This window comes from Dendrobates tinctorius, unplaced genomic scaffold, assembly GCF_039654945.1.
Source record: "Dendrobates tinctorius isolate UK_male_01 unplaced genomic scaffold, ASM3965494v1 ptg000121l, whole genome shotgun sequence".
Classification (NCBI taxonomy): Eukaryota; Metazoa; Chordata; class Amphibia; order Anura; family Dendrobatidae; genus Dendrobates; species Dendrobates tinctorius.
The window spans coordinates 6,726,168-6,746,614 of record NW_027361789.1 but is presented as its reverse complement, the minus strand read 5'-3'; the positions used below and the strand labels follow the sequence as shown (position 1 = coordinate 6,746,614).

Below are 20,447 nucleotides of genomic sequence, written 5' to 3'. Positions count from 1 at the left end.
CTTCCTCGTGCCTGCGCTCTGCAGGCACTGAGGAAGCTGCCTCCCTGCAGGCCCCCGAAGGCCCCCCGTGGCCATATTGGATCTGGGGACCTGCAGGGAAGGAGGCCCCACAGCAGCGCAGCACATTGCACTGCTGAGCGGGTCTCAGGAAGCACGGAGGGAGTCCCCTCCTTGCCGATGCTTCCCTGATTCTCCGGTATACTGCGATCATGTTTGAATGCAGTGTGCCAGGGGTTAATGTGTCGGGGGCAGTCCGTGACCGCCCCTGACACACAGTGCCGGGTGTCAGCTGTGATAATCAGCTGACACACGGCCGCGATCAGCGGCGCTCCCCACGGGGGGTGCCGCTGATCGCTATGACGTTCTATTCCATCCATGGGACTTAGGTCTAATGTAGGAAAGGGGTTAAAGCCAGGCAACCTGGAGAAAATTAACTTTATCCCTCCTGGCAGCCTTCTGCTTTCAGTCATAGAGCTGTGCCAGCGTAACTAGAGTCCAATGGGCATCAATACAAGATTTGAACCAGGTCCCCCCATCCTGCTGTATATATATATTTATATATGTTGTGACAGGGTCACTGGTCGTACATGAAGGGAGATATGTGTCACAAAGATTGCTCTCTTGCGTTATGTGAAAGCCATAAGTGTTTTCTCCAGCATGATATGTGCTGAGAGCAATCCAGTTGCTGATGGGCCTGGCTTTCATGGTGGGTAAGTCAGAGAAGGGCGGGACACTGTGTTGTGTGGAGGAAGGAAGTCTCCATACTGAAGCTCCTGTGAGAGCTGCCATAGGTGTTGTCCCAGAAGTACTGGGCATTGTGGGCAAGACGGTGTATGAACTTTTAACTTTCTTTTAGAGCCAGACAGGCTGTTTATCTGTTACCAGTTTGGGTTCCTGATTTATGATGCAATAAACCACCCAGAGTCTTTAACCACACATGTGACTGTGTCTACCTCGAGGAGCAGCTAAGCGTGTCAACCCCTCACAATATATATGGAAGCTGCAGACGTGAAGACACAAAAGCTCCTCACAATGCATTGAGGTCTCCACGCTAAGTCTAACACCCAAAAATTGTACACCAACAGAAAGGAGGGTAGTCGAGGCTTGATAAGCATCCAAGCCACCATCACAAATGAAACAAGGAATATCTTTTGGAAGTGCATTGAGCTGCATGGTGGTTTACTGCTGAAGGGGAAAAAAAAATCTCTTTAAGGGTATGTACACATGCTGCGGATTCTGTTGTGGATCTGCAGCGGTTTTGGCTCTGCGGGTCTGCAGCAGGTTCTGCTGCGTTGTACAGTACCTTTATTTCCTATGGGGAAAAAAAAACGCAGTGCACATGGTGTGGATTTTTCCGCGTGGTTTTGCTGCGGGTTACAATCTGCAGAATGTCAATTCTTTGTGCAGTTTCTGCTGAGGTTTCACACCTTATCATTATGAGGTGTGAAACCGCATGGCAAAACCACAAGCTAATCTGCACATAAACCGCAGGACTTTTGTCCTGCGGATTTACCTGCAGATTTTCCAACAAAATCCGCACACCCTAAAAACTACGTGTGCACTTACCCGAAAGGGGGAAAAAATGTGAATCTAATGAAAATGTAGAGTCCCTGTGGGTGTAGATAAGGGGAGGGGGAAAAATAATAAATTATTGATAGGGGTTTGTTTTAAGTCTCCAAAAAAATGGAAGCAACAGAAAATATCCTCGTAAAGCAAATATATGAAGCAGCGACTCAAGGAGAAGTCATTATTATGGGGGACTTCAACTACCCTGAAAAACATTGGGGAACCGAAACCTGTAGTTCCAGCAAAAGTAGTATGTTTTTGACAACTATGAGAGACAATTACCTTTCACAACTAGTTCAGGACCCAACAAGGGGGGGGCACTGCTAGACCTAATATTAACCAAGAGGCCAGACCGCAAATCAAATATAAGGGTTGGGGGTCACTTGGGTAATAGTGATCGCAAAGTAATAAGTGTCACACTGTGATATGGAGGGTTAAAACAGAATACACCAACTCGTCTAGATAGCAGCAGAGATGAGGGAGAGTTGAATATCCAGCTCACAAGCAGACCAGCAGTAACAAAGCGAAAGAACCACTAGGTGGCAGCAGAATAGTCAGAGAGCCAAGTAGTAACCAGAGAGTAACGTAGTACAAAGGAGGGAGTCCAAAACACTGTGTCAGGAGAGAGAAACAGGTCAGTACCAGTCAGTAGCAGAGGTATAAGAAGGGAGAAACAAAGTCAAATACCGGGGAATCCAAACACACAGAGAGATAAGGAGCAGGGGTGGGCAGAAGGAGGGTAAACAGACACGGGTAGGGTCAGATGTACGCAGAAAGATAAATCAGGAACTCACCAGAGCATAGGCGTACTCACTGTGGGGCAGGGGGGGCAGCTGCCCCCCCTGGAAGCAGTGGCGCGCCACGCACCTATCATGAGGCCTGGGCCTGGTCACCTGTTTTTCCTGCCGCTGGCCCTTTAAATCTTTGGGCACGGTGGCTTTACAGGTGCGTGCAGTGGCCCGGGTGCCCTGTACATAGGGGTTAATAAGAACGCCTGATGTTAAACATCAGGATGTTCGTTGTGGGTGGAGAGAGCCCTCTGCTCTCCCCGTCTCCTGCTCCCGTCCCTGGCTGCAGCGCGTCGCTGAACCTGAATTTATCAGGTCAGTGACGGCCTCAACTCAGGCATCCAGAGGAGCATACCCACATGCTCCTGAGGAAATCTACAGTGTCAGGAGACAGGACAGGTGCTGAGCTGGGGTCTGTGGCTGGGCTGATGTATACAGGGGCTGGCTGGAATGATGTATACAGGGGCTGGCTGGGCTGAAGTATACAGGGGCTGGCTGGGCTGATGTATACAGGGGCTGGCTGGGCTGATGTATACAGGGGCTGGCTGGGCTGATGTATACAGGGGCTGGCTGGGCTGATGTATACAGAGGCTGGCTGGGCTGATGTATACAGGGGCTGGGGGCTGGCTGGGCTGATGTATACAGAGGCTGGATGGGATGATGTATACAGGGGCTGGCTGTGGCTGATGTATGCAGGGGCTGGCTGGGCTGATGTATGCAGGGGCTGGGGGCTGGCTGGGCTGATGTATACAGGGGTTGCCTGGGCTGAAGTATACAGGGGCTGGCTGGGCTGATATATACTGTGGCTGTGGGCTGGATGTGGTTGTGGCTGATGTATACAGGGGCTGGCTGGGCTGATGTATACAGGGGCTAGCTGGGCTGATGTATACAGGGGCTGCCTGGGCAGAAGTATACAGGGGCTGGCTGGGCAGAAGTATACAGGGGCTGGCTGGGCTGATGTATACAGGGGCTGGCTGGGCAGAAGTATACAGGGGCTGGCTGGGCAGAAGTATACAGGGGCTGGCTGGGCTGAAGTATACAGGGGCTGGCTGGGCTGATGTATACAGGGGCTGGCTGGGCTGATGTATACAGGGGCTGGGAGCTGGCTGTGGCTGGGCTGATGTATACAGGGAGTGGCTGCAGCTGATGTACACAGGGGCTGGCTGTGGCTTATGTATACAGGGGCTGTGGCTGATGTATACAGGGGCTGGCTGTGGCTTATGTATACAGGGGCTGTGGCTGATGTATACAGGGGCTGGCTGTGGCTGATGTATACAGGGGCTGGCTGTGGCTGATGTATACAGGGGCTGGGGACTGGCTGGGCTTATCTATATACAGGTGATGGCTGTAGCTGATGTATACAGGGGCTGGGAGCTGGCTGTGGTTGATGTATATACAGGGGCTGGCTGTGGCTGTGGTGATGTATACAGGGGCTGGGAGCTGGCTGTAGCTGATGTATACACATCAAATTAACCCCTGACATGACCAGACCAGTAAAGGAGAGACAAACTAAAACCCAGCCTGGATCATGACAGAACCCTCTTTTCAAGGGGTGCTTCTGGACCCCCAAGTATCCCAGGAAACCACGTATGAAAAGCGCAAACCAACCTATTAGTATGGGCTGATGGTGCCGGGACCCAAGATTGATCCTCTGGACCATAACACCTCCAATGTACCAAGCACTGAAGCGAGCTGTGAACCATCTGAGAGTCGACAATACGTTCAACTTCATATTTAGTTTGACCATCCACAGAAACAGGAGGCGAAGGAGGTGGAGACTCAGTAGAAGAAGGTACAAACGATTTAAGACGGGACTTTTGAAATACATTGGAGATCCAAAGTGATAGAGGCAAGCGTAAGCGAAAGGCAAGTGGGTTGACAACCTCAATGATCTCGTACAGACCAGTAAACTTGGGACCCAGCTTAACGGAAGGAAATTTCAGATGAATGTTCTTGATAGAAAACCACACTTTATCTCCTACCAGAAACTTAGGTCTTGCAGATTGTCGCTTATGAGTAAAATATTTGTCTGCCCTGGGTTACCTCAATGTTCCTCTGAACCTCCTACAAACCTCCCCCAACCATTGAACTGCCGAATCAGCCCCTAGACACCCCAAATCCAGCCTGTAAAATTCACCAAATTGGGGATGAAAACCGTAATTACAGAAAAACAGAGAGGTGCCAGTGCACTGATTTACCTGATTATTGAATGCTAACTCAGTCACGGGTAATGAGGAACACCAATCATATTGCTGTGACGTAGCAAGACACAAAATCTGTTCCAGAGACTGATTGGTCTTCTCCATCTGACCGTTGGTCTTGGGATGGTAGGCAGAGGAAAAAGTCAAACTAATACCCAATCTCTTACAAAACACCCTCCAAAACTTAGATATGATTTGCACCCCTCTGTCAGACACCACGTTCAGAGGCACACCATGCAATCATACATTGTGCTCAGTAAACAATTTAAATAGTGTCTCAGCGTTAGGAAGTCTTGCCAAGGGAACAAAATGCGATCGTTTGCTAAACCTGTCAACCACTACCCAGACCACTGTCTTGCCATTGGAAAGAGGGAGATCAGTGATAAAATCCATGGATAAATTATTCCAAGGTCTATCCGGAATTGGCAATGGCACCAATTTCCCGACTGGCTGGCAATAGGAGACTTTAGCACGAGCACACGTATCACAAGCAGACACAAACACGGCGATATCAGAAGACATGGAGGACCACCAAAACAATAGCTCTCTGGAAGCCGAGACCAAAGGATTCCCACTGAGAGCAGAGTCATGGAACTTCCAGAGAATACTCAACCGATATTGAACTGGGATGAAGAGCTTGTTATCAGGCAATGACGGTGGAGCAAGAGATTGAGCCTCACAAATTTCAAGCTCTAATTCAGAGGACACCCACACAACGACCACCCCATGTGGAAGAATGGAGGAAGGAGGTTCGGGAGGTGATATCGGATCCAAGCTGCGAGATAAGGGGTCGGCCTTGACCTTCTTGGAACCGGGCCAAAAGATGATGGAAAAATGAAAATGTGAAAAAAAAGCGACCACCTGGCCTGCCTAGGAGGTAGACATTTGGTAGACTCAATGTACAACACGTTCTTGTGGTCCGTAATCACCATTTTACGATGGACAGCACCCTCCAAAAAGTGCATCCATTCTTCAAAGGCCAATTTTATGGCCAATAACTCCCGATTACCAACATTGTAATTTCTCTCCGCCGAAGAAAATTTCTTGGAGAAAAAGGCACAGGTCTTAAATTAGTCAAAGTGACAGGTCCCTGAGACAACACCACCCCCACTTCCACCTCTGATGCATCCACCTCTACAATGAATGGTTCTGACGGATAGGGCTGAACCAACACAGGAGCAAACATAAAACACTTCTTTATTGCTGTAAACGCTTCAACTGCCAGAGACAACCAGACCTTAAGATCAGCCCCCTTACAAGTGTGATCAGTCAGTGGCTTAACCACCTGAGAGAACCTCTTGATAAATTTGTGATAATAATTATCGAAACCCAAAAAAATGCTGAACACCTTTAAGGTCTCTAGGCTGCACCCAATTAACAATGGCCTGTACTTTTCCGGGGTCCATACAAAACCCATTGGCAGAGAGGATGAACCCCAGAAAGGAAAGCTCTTGGAAATTAAATGAACAATTCTCAGGTTTAGCGAACAGGGAGTTCTGTTATGAATGGGTCACCGAGGAGGACAGCACACCCAGGCTAAGCCACAGAAAACCAGAGAGGTTGGTAACTAAGCAGATGCAGACCCCTGATCCTGTCCACACAACTAGCAGTAGCCATGGAGCATACCTACGATGATCCTAGATGCCTCGGCACAGTTGGAGAGCAAACTAAGCCTAAAGCAAGAAAGGGGAAATCTAAACTGCCTCGGAGCAGACCCTAAAGGAATAGATAGCTCCCAAACATATATTGTCGGTAAGACAAGATGAAAACACAAACGAAGGCAGAAAAATAGACTGAGCAAACGATGGGGCCCACACTGCCTAGGCAGGACAGCAAAGGAAAGACACGGTCTGCAATCACGCAAAAAACCCTGCAAAAAGTCCAACACGTCTGATGCACAAAAACACTGAAGTCGCACAACTTTGCCCCCACTATATCAGCACTCTGGTATATTCTGAAAGCAAAGCAAAAAGAGACCAATATAAAAGGGGACAAAACAAACTGGCACATGCAGTAACATATGGGCAGTGATTCAGCACTGCCCCAGCCGGAGCTAGCTGACCTGCACAAAGCAGAGATATACAAAACCAGATCAAATGCAAACAGAATAGCAAATGAACCACTTAGCTGAGCATGCAGGGAAAGAGCAGGAGACATCAGACCTCAGAAGGCACAGGAAGAAAATCACCAGCAGGGATAGAGGGAGTCAGCTGTCTTAAATCCCAATCAGAAACCCCAGATCTCCAATCGTCTTCCTCATTATCAGGTGGCAAGTCTCTGTCAATCAGATCAGCTCCACTACCTCCAGTAACCGCCAGAGGGAGCCCAGAAAGAGAACTCTCAATCTGACCAGCTCCACTATCTTCAGTAATCACCAGAGGGGGAAGCCAGAGAGAGAATTCACAACAGAGTTCTCTCGTAACCTATGAAGAACCGCACATAAATGACTTACGTGAGATTCTTTGTCAGGCGAAAAAATAAGAATGTCATCCAGATATACTGTACCACCATAAAGTGCCCAATGAAATCTGAAAACACATCATTAATGAAGTTTTGAAACACCGCAGGCGCGTTCATGAGACCAAATGGCAGGAATAGATTTTCAAACAAACCCTCAGAGGTGAGAAATGCCATTTTCCACTCGTCCCCTTCCTGAATGGAACTTGGAAAACCACTTAGCCTCCAATAATCGATTGTAAAGATCAGGGATGAGCGGGAGTGAGTAGGTATTTCTCACCGTAATTTTATTTAATTCCCGAAAATCGAGGCAAGGGTGTAAACCACCCTCTTTCTTTGTAATGAAAAAGAATCCAGCAGCTATAGGTGAAACAGAGGGATGGATGTTACCTTTGCATAAACTTTCAGAGATATACTCTTTCATAGTGGTACGTTCTTGGCCAGACAGATTGTACAAACGGACGTTGGGGAATTTAGCACCCGTAATTAGATTAATAGTACAATCATAGGGGTGATGTGGTGACAAGACCTCAGCTTCTTTCTCGGAAAACACGTCTCCAAAATTTTTAGGTACTCCGGAATACCCTCCAGATTAAGAGAAGATACCAGAACAGCAGAAAGACAACCATATGAACAGTTAGGACCCCATTTAACAATATCACGAGATTCCCAGTCTATACCAGGATTATGCAGCTGTAACCAGGGGAATCCAGTCCCGCTGGAAGGTTATCCAGAACGTAACATGAAATTTGTTCCTGGTGCAAGGAACACACCTTGAGGAGGAATTCCTCAGAGACAACCTTAACCAGATTTTGAGCCAACAGTGTCTTATCAATGGCAATTATATGAATGGGAGTCTTTAGCCTAAAGCCCCCCGTCACACATAGTGATCTCGCTAGCGAGATCGCTGCTGAGTCACAAGTTGTGTGACGCAACAGCGATCTCACCAGCGAGATCGCTGTGTGTGACACCTATCAGCGACCGGCCCCCCTGCCGGTATCGCTGATCGTTGATGGAAAGCCCTGGACATTTTTTTTGGTCGCTTGTCTCCCGCTGGCCAGCATGCATCGCTGCATGTGACAGGCGGGAGACCAGCGATCAGTGCGCTGGTAACTAAGGTAAATGCAGGGTTTCTAAGTACCGGGCAGTGCTTAGAAACCCGATGTGTACCTTAGTTACCAGCGCACTGTTGCAGGGAGCTGGTAACCAAGGTACACATTGGGTTTCTAAGTGACGCACGCCCCTTAGAAACCCGATGTGTACCTTAATTATCAGCTCCCTGCATCAGCGGGCTGGTAACTAAAGTACACAGTGACGCCGCGTGCTTGGCGTCGCTGGTGAAGCTGTCTGTTTGACAGCTCACCAGCGATCATGTAGCGACTCACCAGTGATCCGGACAAGTTGATATAGTTGTCGGGATCGCTGTTGAGTTGCTATGTGTGACGGGGCCCTAACTCTCCCTAACTTACTCTTGGACACCAGACTAGAGTCAAAAAAGTTCATGGATGACCCACAGTCCACCAAAGCTGAAGTGGGTACGTAACCATCTCCACAACAAAGTTCCACCTTTAACAGAATTTTTTGAAATGAGGAAAATGGTACCTGAGAGTCTAGATGACCTCTTTGACAATCACCCAGACTTTGCAGCTTGCTAGTCGGTGAGCAAGAGGGGTAGTCCTTCTTCCAATGTCCCAGATTTCCACAATTAAAGCATAATCTCCCTTCACATCACCGCATCCTCTCCATTTACTTGAGATTAGTGGCCCCAATCTCCGGTTCCGTATATGGCATAACCTCGGACTTGGCAGGATATACTGGAATCTCTCACTGTATTACTCCTCTCTCCCACAATCTCTGATCCATGCAAATGGCCTCCTCCAAAGAACTGATTGGTGAATGGAGAGCAAGAGCATCCTTGAGATGATCCAAAAGTCCTCTCCTGAAACGGCATCAAGGTGGCGTCACGAATCATTCACTCATAAACTTTAATCGTCATCATCCACATGCTTAACTTTCCCCCCTTTTACAATGGACCCCCAGGGCCACGGACCGGGCCACTGCCACTGCGACATCTCCCATTGAAATCCACTGGGCCCGGTACCGAGTACCCCACGGCCCTGGCACGGGGGAGGTCCAAAAGCATTTTTTTTAATTCTTAACAAGCTTTTAAAAGTATATTCAGAAACAGGTCAAATTGATGGTATAGTCAATGTAGCAAAAATTCTTAATAAATATAATTCTGGATTAATTATTCAATGGCTCATATACAAAAAAATCAATCCTTAAAAGATACTTTATAATAAAGTTATAAAGTATCTTTTAAGGATTGATTTTTTTGTATATGAGCTATAGTCAATGTAGCTTCAAAAAGATTCTTATAAACAATATAATTTCTTTATGGCTCTATGTAGCCTTGCAAACATGACTTAGGCTATGTGCACACGGTGCTGATTCTGCTGCATATACGCAGCGGATTTGGCCCTGCGTATACGCAGCAGAACTGCATGTGATGTACAGTAGCATTAAAGCCTATGTGAAACAAAATCTGCTGTGCACATGCTGCTTTTTTTCCGTGCAGATTTGGTGCGGAATGAGAAGAGCAGCTTTTGCTGCAGTTTTCCACCTGCTCCATTCTAGAAATCCACAGGTGGAATACTGCAATGAAAAACCGCACTAAAACAGCATAGAATATGCACAAATAAAGCACAAAAATGCGATGAAGTTTGTGAAATCTGCAGCTGCGTTTTCTGCCAGGAGATGCATTTTTTGTGCAGAAAATTCTGCACACAAATCTGCAACGTGTGCACATACCCTTACTCTTCTAAGATGCAAAAGTTTGACAGAAATAGTCATTCATAGACCACTCAACTGGGATACAAAATATTGCCCAAAGAGCAGCCCTTCCTGGAAACACATCTATACTCCCCCCAAAGTAATGTCTCTTAGGATGTTATCCTGATTGACCACAGGTGAGTTTTTGAGAATAATTTGTTTGCTTTGAAAAAACTGTAAACTAAATTAAGTGCTAAAGATGTGGTAGTGGCATGAGAAACATGTACATCATCATTATTATAGGGAAGCCACCTGTGGGCCAGTCACGTAGTGCCACTGGTACCAAGTTTCAGGGGGGCTGTCATTATGCATTATGTTGTACGTATATAATACATTGGAGCACTATTGGGGCCATATTTTACTATATGGAGGACTATGGGGAGTGCATTATACTGTATGGACTATGGAGGACTATGGGGAGTGTATTATAGTAAATGAAGGACTATGGGAAGTGCTGTTCTGGATCTGGACCCACCAGTTTGTTTTCCTGGCAACAGAATTTTTATGGCACTCAAATTTTTCAAGCAAAAAACATAGTAACATAGTTTTGAAGGCTGAAGGAAGACCTTGTGTCCATCTAGTTCAGCCTATTTTTAGTGCAGCTGTTCTGCATTGTTGATCCTGGGGAAGGCAAAAAACCCACAGAGTAGAAGCCAATTTTCTCCATAGGGAAAAAAATTCCTTCCCCTAAGCTGGGTCAACCATCTACCTATAATATTATGTTATTCGTAACCTTCTATACTGTTACTCAATAAATACTTCTATACTGTTACAGTTCAATAAATATTCATTTTTGGAGAGTTTTTGGAGCATTTTTGTTTTCCAAAGCTCTTCAAAACTGCTTCAGAAAATGCTCCAGGAAGAATTTTTTTTCCTGGAGCAGCTTTAGCACCCTTTTTGAAATGACAGTGCCTAGCTTGCATTGGATTCCATCAAGAAAAAGTGGCATGTATTTTTTTTCCACCAGGCCTCTTTTTTAAACATCTTCAGAAAGGAAAAAGTCTAAAAACTCCTCATATGATTAGCCAAGTGGATGTCCCATAACAAAGAATAGAAAGAGTCCAAAGCATTTTTTAAATGGTTTTTGAAGAGGAATTTGAAGAAGATCCGCTCAAAAAATCTGGTCAAAAAACCTTTGTGTAACATATCTTAAAAAAAAGAAGAAAACTCAGCTTTTGGATAAACTGGATAGACTGATAGAGCATTACTTGCTTGGAAAATTTTAATTTCCCTGACTAGGGACATTCTAGAGAGCCAGTGCTGTTCTCAACTAGGCCACAGCTGGATATGACAAGGGTGCGACAGTGTCGTGAGCCACTTGGGAAGTATTACTACTGTCTACATCATCACACCATAACCGAACAGCTGTCATAAACCACCATGCAGTTTGTATGGGAAATACTTGAACTGTGGCAACACATATGTGGCCTATTACTTGTATACACCGTGTGGCCACCAGTACAGGAAGACCTTAACAGCTGGGAAACCAGAGGCATAAAGAATATACGAAAAGTGTTCTAGGAGGAAGGAGCAGAACAGCAGGAGGCAATGCCATTTATTGTTTTTAGTTTACATCAAGGTTCTTTTGCATTTGGCTTTGAGAAAAAAGTGATTCAAGATAGTTGGTAGTGGGTAAGGGCTACACAAGTGAAACTGGTCAGAATGACCTCTCTGAAACGCCTTATTGAAGACTCAAGCTGCCTAAATTTAGTGAATCTGAATAACACAGAAACATTACGTTATATGGGACAGATGAGTGTATAGTATACAATCCTGACGGACAGGTCAGGTTGACATATTTAATATAATTACATACTGTACAGTAATATATTTGTGCTTTTTTTAGAATAAGAATAGCAATCGTAAAGTGAATATTTTGATGTATAACTGTTATTTTTACTTATGCGAGAAAGAGTAATAAGTGGATTTGTCTTTTTAGCTTTGCAATAATCTTTGTATTCTGCTCCACATCTATGCTAGAAGTGAGTATGAATAATACAGAAATACCAAGTGATAACAGGCCAGACGAGGCAGCAGTATCTCAGAAATTCATTCCTGTAATTGTAGCATGTTCTAGGCACCTGTTCATTATTTTGCACCCTTTGAACACGGGAGGTTAAGTTTCTCGCAGAGTAAAAATCTTTTGGCCCATTAAAAAGGCATCACCAACAGAGGCGAGTATGTAACAAAGTTACTTTTTCTCCCTGAATTTATTCCTGTCAAACAGAAAGGGGCCAATAATGACTATGTGTTCGCATTGCGTATCCTCTGGAGAACAGCGTTGTTTTCTTCGTTATAATACAGTGCTGACGTTTTAAGCTGAGTGGGTCACAGTATGGATACCGGTTCCCATATTAAGACCACTAATACAATCCTGCTTCAGAATAATAAAGTATGCTTTTCTTTCTGCAGGCTTAAAGTGTTATTAGAAGAATGCTAAAGGCAAGACTTTCAGCACAAAATGTAGACGATATAGCCCTTATAAAGTCGGACATTTAGTTTCTTTCCATCGTCTCCAGTTTGAAAAAAAAGTTATTTTAATCAAATATGCTATTTAGGTGGTCGGTGCACCCTTGTCATTGCCGTGTGTCAATGTATGGTGCCTCCCATAGATTTTACATGCCTCTGCCTCCTCTTACCCTGTCAATCAGTAGATAAAGCAGTGGAGGCATGAAAAATCTTTGGCAGGAACCATGAACTAAGCAACTTGGCTGTCAAGGACATACTCATCACTTAATTAACTTGCTTTGTCAAAATACAAATATATTTCCTGAAGAATGGAGAATGCAATTAGAACATTAGGTTTAAGGGGTTATCTACTACTTGGACAACCTCTTCTCAATCTGTATATTTTCCCCTTTTAAAATAATAACACTTAGAGCTCACTCACATTAATAAATAAATAGCTCAGATTTTTTCTCTATATTTTACTATTGGAGGTGTGAGTGCCTCCAGCCTGTTTCTGCTCTTCTCTTATTAACCAGCAGGTGATTTTAATCAGTTCTACGTACCCATTTGAATTGTAAGCTCATAGCGCAGGAGAGACATGTGTGACCCAACACAACTTACTATGGGTAAGAATTTATAGGATATGGGGTGGTCGTACTAGGTTGAGGCACTCTTGCTCCAGATACTATTTACCACCCTATTTCCTATTTTCCTTATTCTTTGTCTTCATTTTATAGGCTTGCACTATGCACTTTGCTATGTATTACCATGATATAATTGGGTTGCAAACGCTGCTCTTTACCTGATCTCCATGCTAATGTGTCTCTTGTACTGTTCATATATTTTTTCATTACTTGGATTTATATGATTTTCATGATTATGTTTTTTCTATAAATTTATACCTTTTATATTATCTTTTGTACTTCTCCACATTCTTTTGCTTTTATCTCTGAGACTTGGCGACTCTGATGAGCGGTGTAGTTACTGATGTCACCATGGTTCAGAGCCACTGTGTCTCAGTGGAGCTGGCAGCTTTGATTCTGCAACCAAATGTCACTCCCGGTCATGTCTCAGGGTGATGATGTTACTGAGTTACTGTTGTCATTGCTTGGGAGATATGACCGGGAGTGACCTAGAAGTGTTGTTCTCAGAACAACGCTCCAGAAGTTGCAGTACTGACTCAGTAGATGTCATGGGAATGCCATGGATTACGTCAGAGCTGCAGGGATTTTTTTAAAAATAATAAATTAATAAGTGAGGGCGTGTTTCTTGTTTTTATTTTTTTTACCTCTCACTATTTTTATGTCTTTAAGGTTCCCATTTATGGTCTATATCAGAATTTTTGGACTATATTTTTTTTAAATTAATTGGTGAAACAGGGCTAGAGTCGGGGTGGTTAAAATAAAATTGTGTGTTTTTTTCTTTTACCTTACTGGTTAGTAATGAGGGTGTCTGATAGATGTCTCTCCATTGCTGACCCTTGGGCTTGATGCCAGCTGGCATTACAAGGCTGACATTAACCCTATAAAACATTACCCCGATTGCCAAGGCACAAGGGCAATCAGGAAGAGCTGGGCCAAGCACCAGAACTGATGCATCTAATGGATGTTTCTGGGGCGGCTGTGGGCGCTTATTTTTTTGAGGCAAGAAAGTGCTCAAAAACCATGGACCTTCCCAGACCGATAGTATAAGTCCACAGCTGTCCTCTTTACCTTAGCAGGTTATCAAAAATAGGGGGGAATCCACATCATTTTTTTAATTATTTATTTATCTTAAAGATTAAATAAGGGTAAACCCCCTTTAGTGAATTTACAAAAACGAAAATGTGCTGATGAAAAGGTTTGGGCACCCTTGGAGATTTGTGTGCTCAGATAACTTTGATCAAAGTTTCAGACCTTAATTAGCCTGTTAGGCTTATGGCTTGTTCACTATCATCGTTAAGATTCAAAAGTAGCATGAATCTCCTGTTAGGTTCCCTTTAATGTATGGGGGGCACAAAGTGGAGATTTATTGATGTTTTGGGGCACAAGGAGAAGCACTATTAAAATATGGAGTCACAAACGTGACATTAATAGTGTGTGGAGGTATAAAGGGGACAGTATTAATGTATGGGCCCCAAAGCCAAAGGTGGGTATTAGGCCTGTTTCACACATCAGTTTTTTCTGTCAGACGTAATCAACAAAATGGCGGAAAACGGATTCACCTTTGTACGGACATCAACGTGTGCCACCGGACCGTTTTTTTTTAAGGATCCGGCGAAGGAAGAAATTTAAAGGAACCGCTGTCTGGGTGAGACAGAGAGAGAGAGAGAATTTTTCAGCCGCCCGAATAGAGTTTAGGATTAAATTTGCGGCCGAGGCAAGTCCTCCGGGCATGCGCAATATAAATTGCGGATCAGGCCGCCCGAAAAAACGTTGCATTGTCCGTCCAGGCATGTCGGCGGATCCGCAAAGAAACTGATCCTACGGATGGCCATCCGTCAAGATCCGCCGGTAATGCAACTCAATGGGAAAAAAATGGATCCGCCAAGCAAATTGGCGGATCCTTTTTTTTGCAAAACGGTGGATTTTGACTGATGGTAACATACGGATGTGTGAAACAGGCCTTACTGTGTGGGACAACGTGGGGGGATGGACCATTGTGGCACTTTGTAGTTTGTGTAGAAGTTGGGAGGAAGCTCTACTGTAGAAGTGGCCTGAAATGAATGTCTTTGTGTTGCATTGTTTAGAGATGATACCTTCATGGAAGAAGTCATAAGAGAAAAGAAAAAATGCCTTTTGGAGATGTCATTGGATTTACCTGTGCTGTATACACTTCCAGTCTACAGAATCACTGGATTTACCTGTGCTGTATACACTTCCAGTCTACAGAGTGCCTGTATATGACTGCTATCTATTATTTGTCATGGTATGAGTGTAATTTTCCCTTAGTATTGTATTTACTGTTAATGATCAATATAGTGATCTTATTCAGTCACTCTGTGGTGGTAATATATGGTGAAGGCATGGAAGAGGACATCATTTAATGCAGATAGGAGGCGCCAGACCTGGACCGCGACACTTATCGGACCAGGACCGCACCGGACCGCTCCTGGGTGAGTATAATCTAACTTGTTTATCTTCTCTTTCAGGTTACATCGGGAGCTCATCTATAGAATTCTGTAATGCTGTAGATAAGCCCCTAACGGATGTGGCCGCAGCTTATAGATGAAAAAATAGGTGACAGATTCCCTTTAAAGATGTGTCTGACAGGATATCAGGACTCTTCAGACCTACAGATGACAACCCATTCCTGCTAATACATGTGGGGACAAATGACACTGCAAGAAAGGACCTGGAAACCATCTGCAGTGACTTTGAATACTTAGGTAAGAAAGTGAAAAAACTGGGAGCGCAGGTGGTCTTCTCATCCATCCTCCCAGTGGATGGCCATGGAAAAAGGAGGTGGAAAAAGATTCTGCAGGTGAACAACTGGCTACATCGATGGTGCTGTCAGCAAGGATTTGGATTTCTGGATCACAGAGCGAATTACCTATACGATGGACTACTTGCTAGAGATGGGGTGCACCTTACGAAGACTGGGAAACATGTATTTGGAAGTCGCCTTGCTACACTCAGAAGAGCTTTAAACTAAAACAATGTGGGAAGGGAAGCAGAAGGCGATAAAAAGCCATACACCTGACAAATGCTATTGAGAACTCTGCTATTAGAAGTGGAAATGAAGAACAAAGACAAGAAAATCTAAGTAATAAAAATATTGGAGTTAAAGAAACCAATCACACTCTATCAGTGTGTCAAGAGTAGGACAAGAGGGTTGCATTGACAATGCAACACAATGGGCAGCACTCTGAACGCATTTTATAAGTGGTCATAAACTTGTAAATAACTCATGAAAGAATAAAGTTACGTTAAAACCAAGCACACCATTGTTTTTCTTGTGAAATTCTCACTAAGGTTTGATGTGTCACATGACCCACTTCCCATGGAAAAAAATAAAGTTGGATCCAAAATTGCCAACTTCAAAATGGCCACCATGGTCACCACCCATCTTGAAAAGTCCCCCTACTCCCATATACTAATGTGCCTCAAACAGGAAGTTGATATCACCAACCATTCCCATTTTATGTAGGTGTATCCATATAAATGGCCCACCCTGTAGTATATCTTGACTTCAGCAAAGCATTTGACAAAGTATCTCAAACCATCCTTATTGAAAAAATGACTAAGTATGGAATGGAGAAGGCAACTGTTAGGGTGTGTGCACACGCTGCGGATTGGTCTGCGAATTGATCCGCGTGGATTTTGCAAAATCTGCAGGTAAATCCGCAGGTCAAAAGACCTGCGGTTTATCTGCGGATTAGAGGAGATGGTAAACCGCAGGGGAATCCGCAGAAAGAATTGACATGTCAATTCTTTCTGCGGATTAGAAACCGCAGCAAATCCACTTGGAAAAATCTGCACTGTCTGCAGTTTCCATTTCCCATAGGATATTATGGTACTGTACATCGCGGCAGAAACTGCTGCGGATCAGCTGGGCCAAAACCGCTGCGGATCAGCAGCAGAATCCGCAGCGTGTGCACACACCCTTAGGTGGATTCATAACTGGCTTAGTGATCAGACCCAAAGAGTAGTCGTAAATGGCTGCACATCCAGTTGGAAGAATGTCTTAAGAGGTGTACCACAGAGTTCTGTCCTGGGCCCTGTATTGTTCAAAATCTATATAAATGACTTAGATGAAGGAATTGAGGGTAAACTGCTTAAATTTGCTGATGACACAAAGCTAGGAGGGATAGCTAATACTAGAGAAGAGAGAGAGAGGATTCAAAAAGATATAAATAAACTGGAGCAGTGGGCAGCAACTAACAAATGGTTTTTAACAGGGAAAAATGCAAAGTACTACATCTGGGCAATAAAAATGAAAAAAGCATATACAGAATGGGAGGAATAGGGCTAAGCAACAGTACATGTAAAATAGACTTGGGTATACTAGTAGATCAGAGACTGAACACGAGTGTGATGCAGCAGCAAAAAGGCAAATGCAATTCTAGGATGTATTAACAGAAGCATACAGTCTAGATCACGTGAAGTCATTATTGCCCTCTACTCCTCTTTGGTCAGACCTCATCTGGAATACTGTATCCAGTTTTGGGCACCTCACTTTAAAAAAAGACATCAACAAACTGGAGCAAGTTCAGAGAAGAGCAACCAGACTGGTGAATTGTCTGCAAACCATGTCCTATGAGGAACAGTTACAGGATTTGGGAATGTTTAGCTTGCAAAAAAGAAGATTGAGGGGAGACTTAATAGCTGTCTACAAATATCTCAAGAGCTGTCACAGTGTAGAGGGATCATCACTATTCTCATTTGTACAAGGAAAGACTAGAAGCAATGGGATGAAACTGAATGGGAGGAGACACAGATTAGATATTAGAAAAAACTTTTTGACAGTTAGAGTGATTAATGAGTGGAACAGGCTGCCACGTGAGGTGGTGAGTTCTCTTCCAATGGAAGTCTGCAAACAGAGGCTGGACAGACATCTGTCTGGGATGATTAAGTGATTCCTGCTATGAGCAGTGGGCTGGACCAGATGACCCAGGAGGTCCCTTCCAATTCTAATATTCTTTGATTAAGAAACACATTGAAATCATTTTCATGGAGAAAATAAAAATAAATCTAAAATAATGTGGCTGCATAAATGTGAACACCCTCATATAATTGGGGATGTGGTTGTGTTCATAATTAGTCAATCACATTTAACGCCTTAAGGACCCAGGGGTATTTCCGTTTTTGCATTTCCATTTTTTGCTTCTCTTTTTCCACAGCCATAACTTTTTTATTTTTCTGCCAATATTGCCATGTGAGGGCTTGTGTTTTGAGGGACTATTTGTACTTTTGAACAGCTTCATTGATTTCATATCATGTACTGGAAAATGGGAAAAAAATTCCAAATGCGGTGAAATTATGCGGTGCATAAAAAAGTGCAATTCCACAATTGTTTTTTTGATTTTTTTTTTACCATATTCACTAAATGCTTAAACTGACCTGCCATTATGATTATTCACGTCATTATGAGTTCACAGACACCAAACATGTCTAGGTTCTTTTTTATTTAAGTGGTGAAAAAAAATTCAAAAATTTGCTTGAAAAAAATGCCATTTTCCGAGACCCATAATGTCTCCATTTTTTGGGATCTGGGGCCGTGTGAGGGCTTATTATTTGTGCGCCAATCTGCACGTTTTTATTGATACCATTTTGGTGTGTATACGATCTTTTGATCACCTGTTATTACATTTTATTTAAATGTTGCAGCGACCAAAAAAGCATAATTCTGGTGTTTCAATTTTTTTCTCACTATGCCATTTACCAGTTGGATTAATTCTTTTTATATATTGATAGATCGGGCGATTCGGAATGCGGTGATATCAAATATGTGTATATTTGATTTTATTTATTGTTTTTTTTTTTAATGGGGTGAATGGGTGGTGATTTGAACTTTTATTTATTTTTTTAAATTCTTTTAAAAACATTTTTATCTTTCTTTTTACTTGCTTCAATAGTCTCCATGGGAGACGACCGCTGACCTCTGACCCCGGGTTGTCATGCCAACCCATCGGCGACCTGTGGTCATGTGACACGGGCGCTGATGGAAGGAGGTAATTATGCGCTTCCTTCCTGTTTGACAGCAGCATTTAACATGCTAAAAGCCACGGGTAGATCATCATTACACTTGCGGCTGTTAGGCTATCACATCAGCTGTCATGTGCCAGAAAAGGTGCGAGCTCACCGCCGGAGATCGCACCAAACAGGGGGATGAGTCCAATGACGGACTCTGCCCATCATTGGACGTTAAGGGGTTAAACTCATGTTAAATAGTAGTCAGTATTATTATTATTATTTATTTATATAGCACCATTAATTCCATGGTGCTGTACATGAGAAGGGGTTACATATAAATTACAGATATCACTTACAGTAAACAAATTTGCAATGACAGACTGGTACAGAGGGGAGAGAACAGTACAGTACACATCTGCTATCCTTTATAGTGATTCTGATTAACCCCATCAAAAGTTTAGATGTTCTAGGAGTGTTTTAAGAAAAAGGGAACAAATCCGGCACCAACAGCAAATCCTGCTATACAAGTTCCTGTGTGGTCAAATGGGTCTGCACCTGTATGTACAAGGGATGGGGTGCTCACCAAGAAAAACACATGATCCTAGTTAATGAAAAAGAGAAAAAGGCCAGCCTCACACTAAACATATGGAAAATCAGTCTGAGTCTCACTGCCGAGAGTCGCACAAGTGTTCTTCGTATGGTCATCCATTTGTAATGCGTTTACAATGCGATGATGCGATTTTCTCCTACCCATGTATCTGTATGACATCCGTATGACATGCATGTGGCTTAACATTTCTCACTGATTTTCCCCATTGAATGAAATAGCTCAATGGGATGAAATGAGGATAATATGTGCGTGTTTGTCACAAGTTATACAGATGGTCTGTGTGGCATCCGAGATTTCCTCGCACCCATAGGCTTGCATTGGCGAGTCTTGCACAATATACCAGTACAATTGCAGCATGCTGCAATTTTTGCACGCATGTCGAAGACGCCTGAGAAAAAATATGGTGATGTGAGCTGGCCCATAGATTAAACTGGTCCGAGTGCTATGCGATGTTTTCTCGCATAGCACTTTTCCGTATTCTACGGTAGTGTGACTCCGGTCAAATAAGGTGGCACTCACCTTACAGTTGTGGCCAAAAGTATTGACACCCTTGCAATTCTGTCAGATAATACTCAGTTTCTTCCTGAAAATGATTGCAAACACAAATTCTTTGGTATTATTATCTTCATTTAAATTTGTCTAAAGTGTAAAAACACAAAAAGAATTGTCCTAAAGCTAAATTGGAGATAATTCCACACCAAACATAAAAAAGAGGGTGGACAAAAGTATTGGCACTGTTCGAAAAATCATGTGATGCTTCTCTAATTTGTATAATTAGCAGCACCTGTAACTTATCTGTGGCACCTTACAGGTGTTGGCAATAACTAAATCACACTTGCAGCCAGTTGACATGGATTAAAGTTGACGCAACCTCTGTCCTGTGTCCTTGTGTGTACCACATTGAGCATGGAGAAAAGAAAGAAGACCAAAG

General features: G+C 43.6%; 1 long non-coding RNA gene across 1 annotated transcript in view; it reads right to left on the bottom strand.

Moving 5' to 3' along the window:
• The window catches only part of LOC141046840 (uncharacterized), a 160,003-nt gene that overhangs the window by 94,991 nt on the left and 44,565 nt on the right, over nucleotides 1-20,447 (bottom strand). Inside the window, exon 2 of the long non-coding RNA XR_012219676.1 lies at nucleotides 8,615-8,951. This is a non-coding gene — a long non-coding RNA (uncharacterized lncRNA). The remainder of the gene's footprint in view (nucleotides 1-8,614; nucleotides 8,952-20,447) is intronic.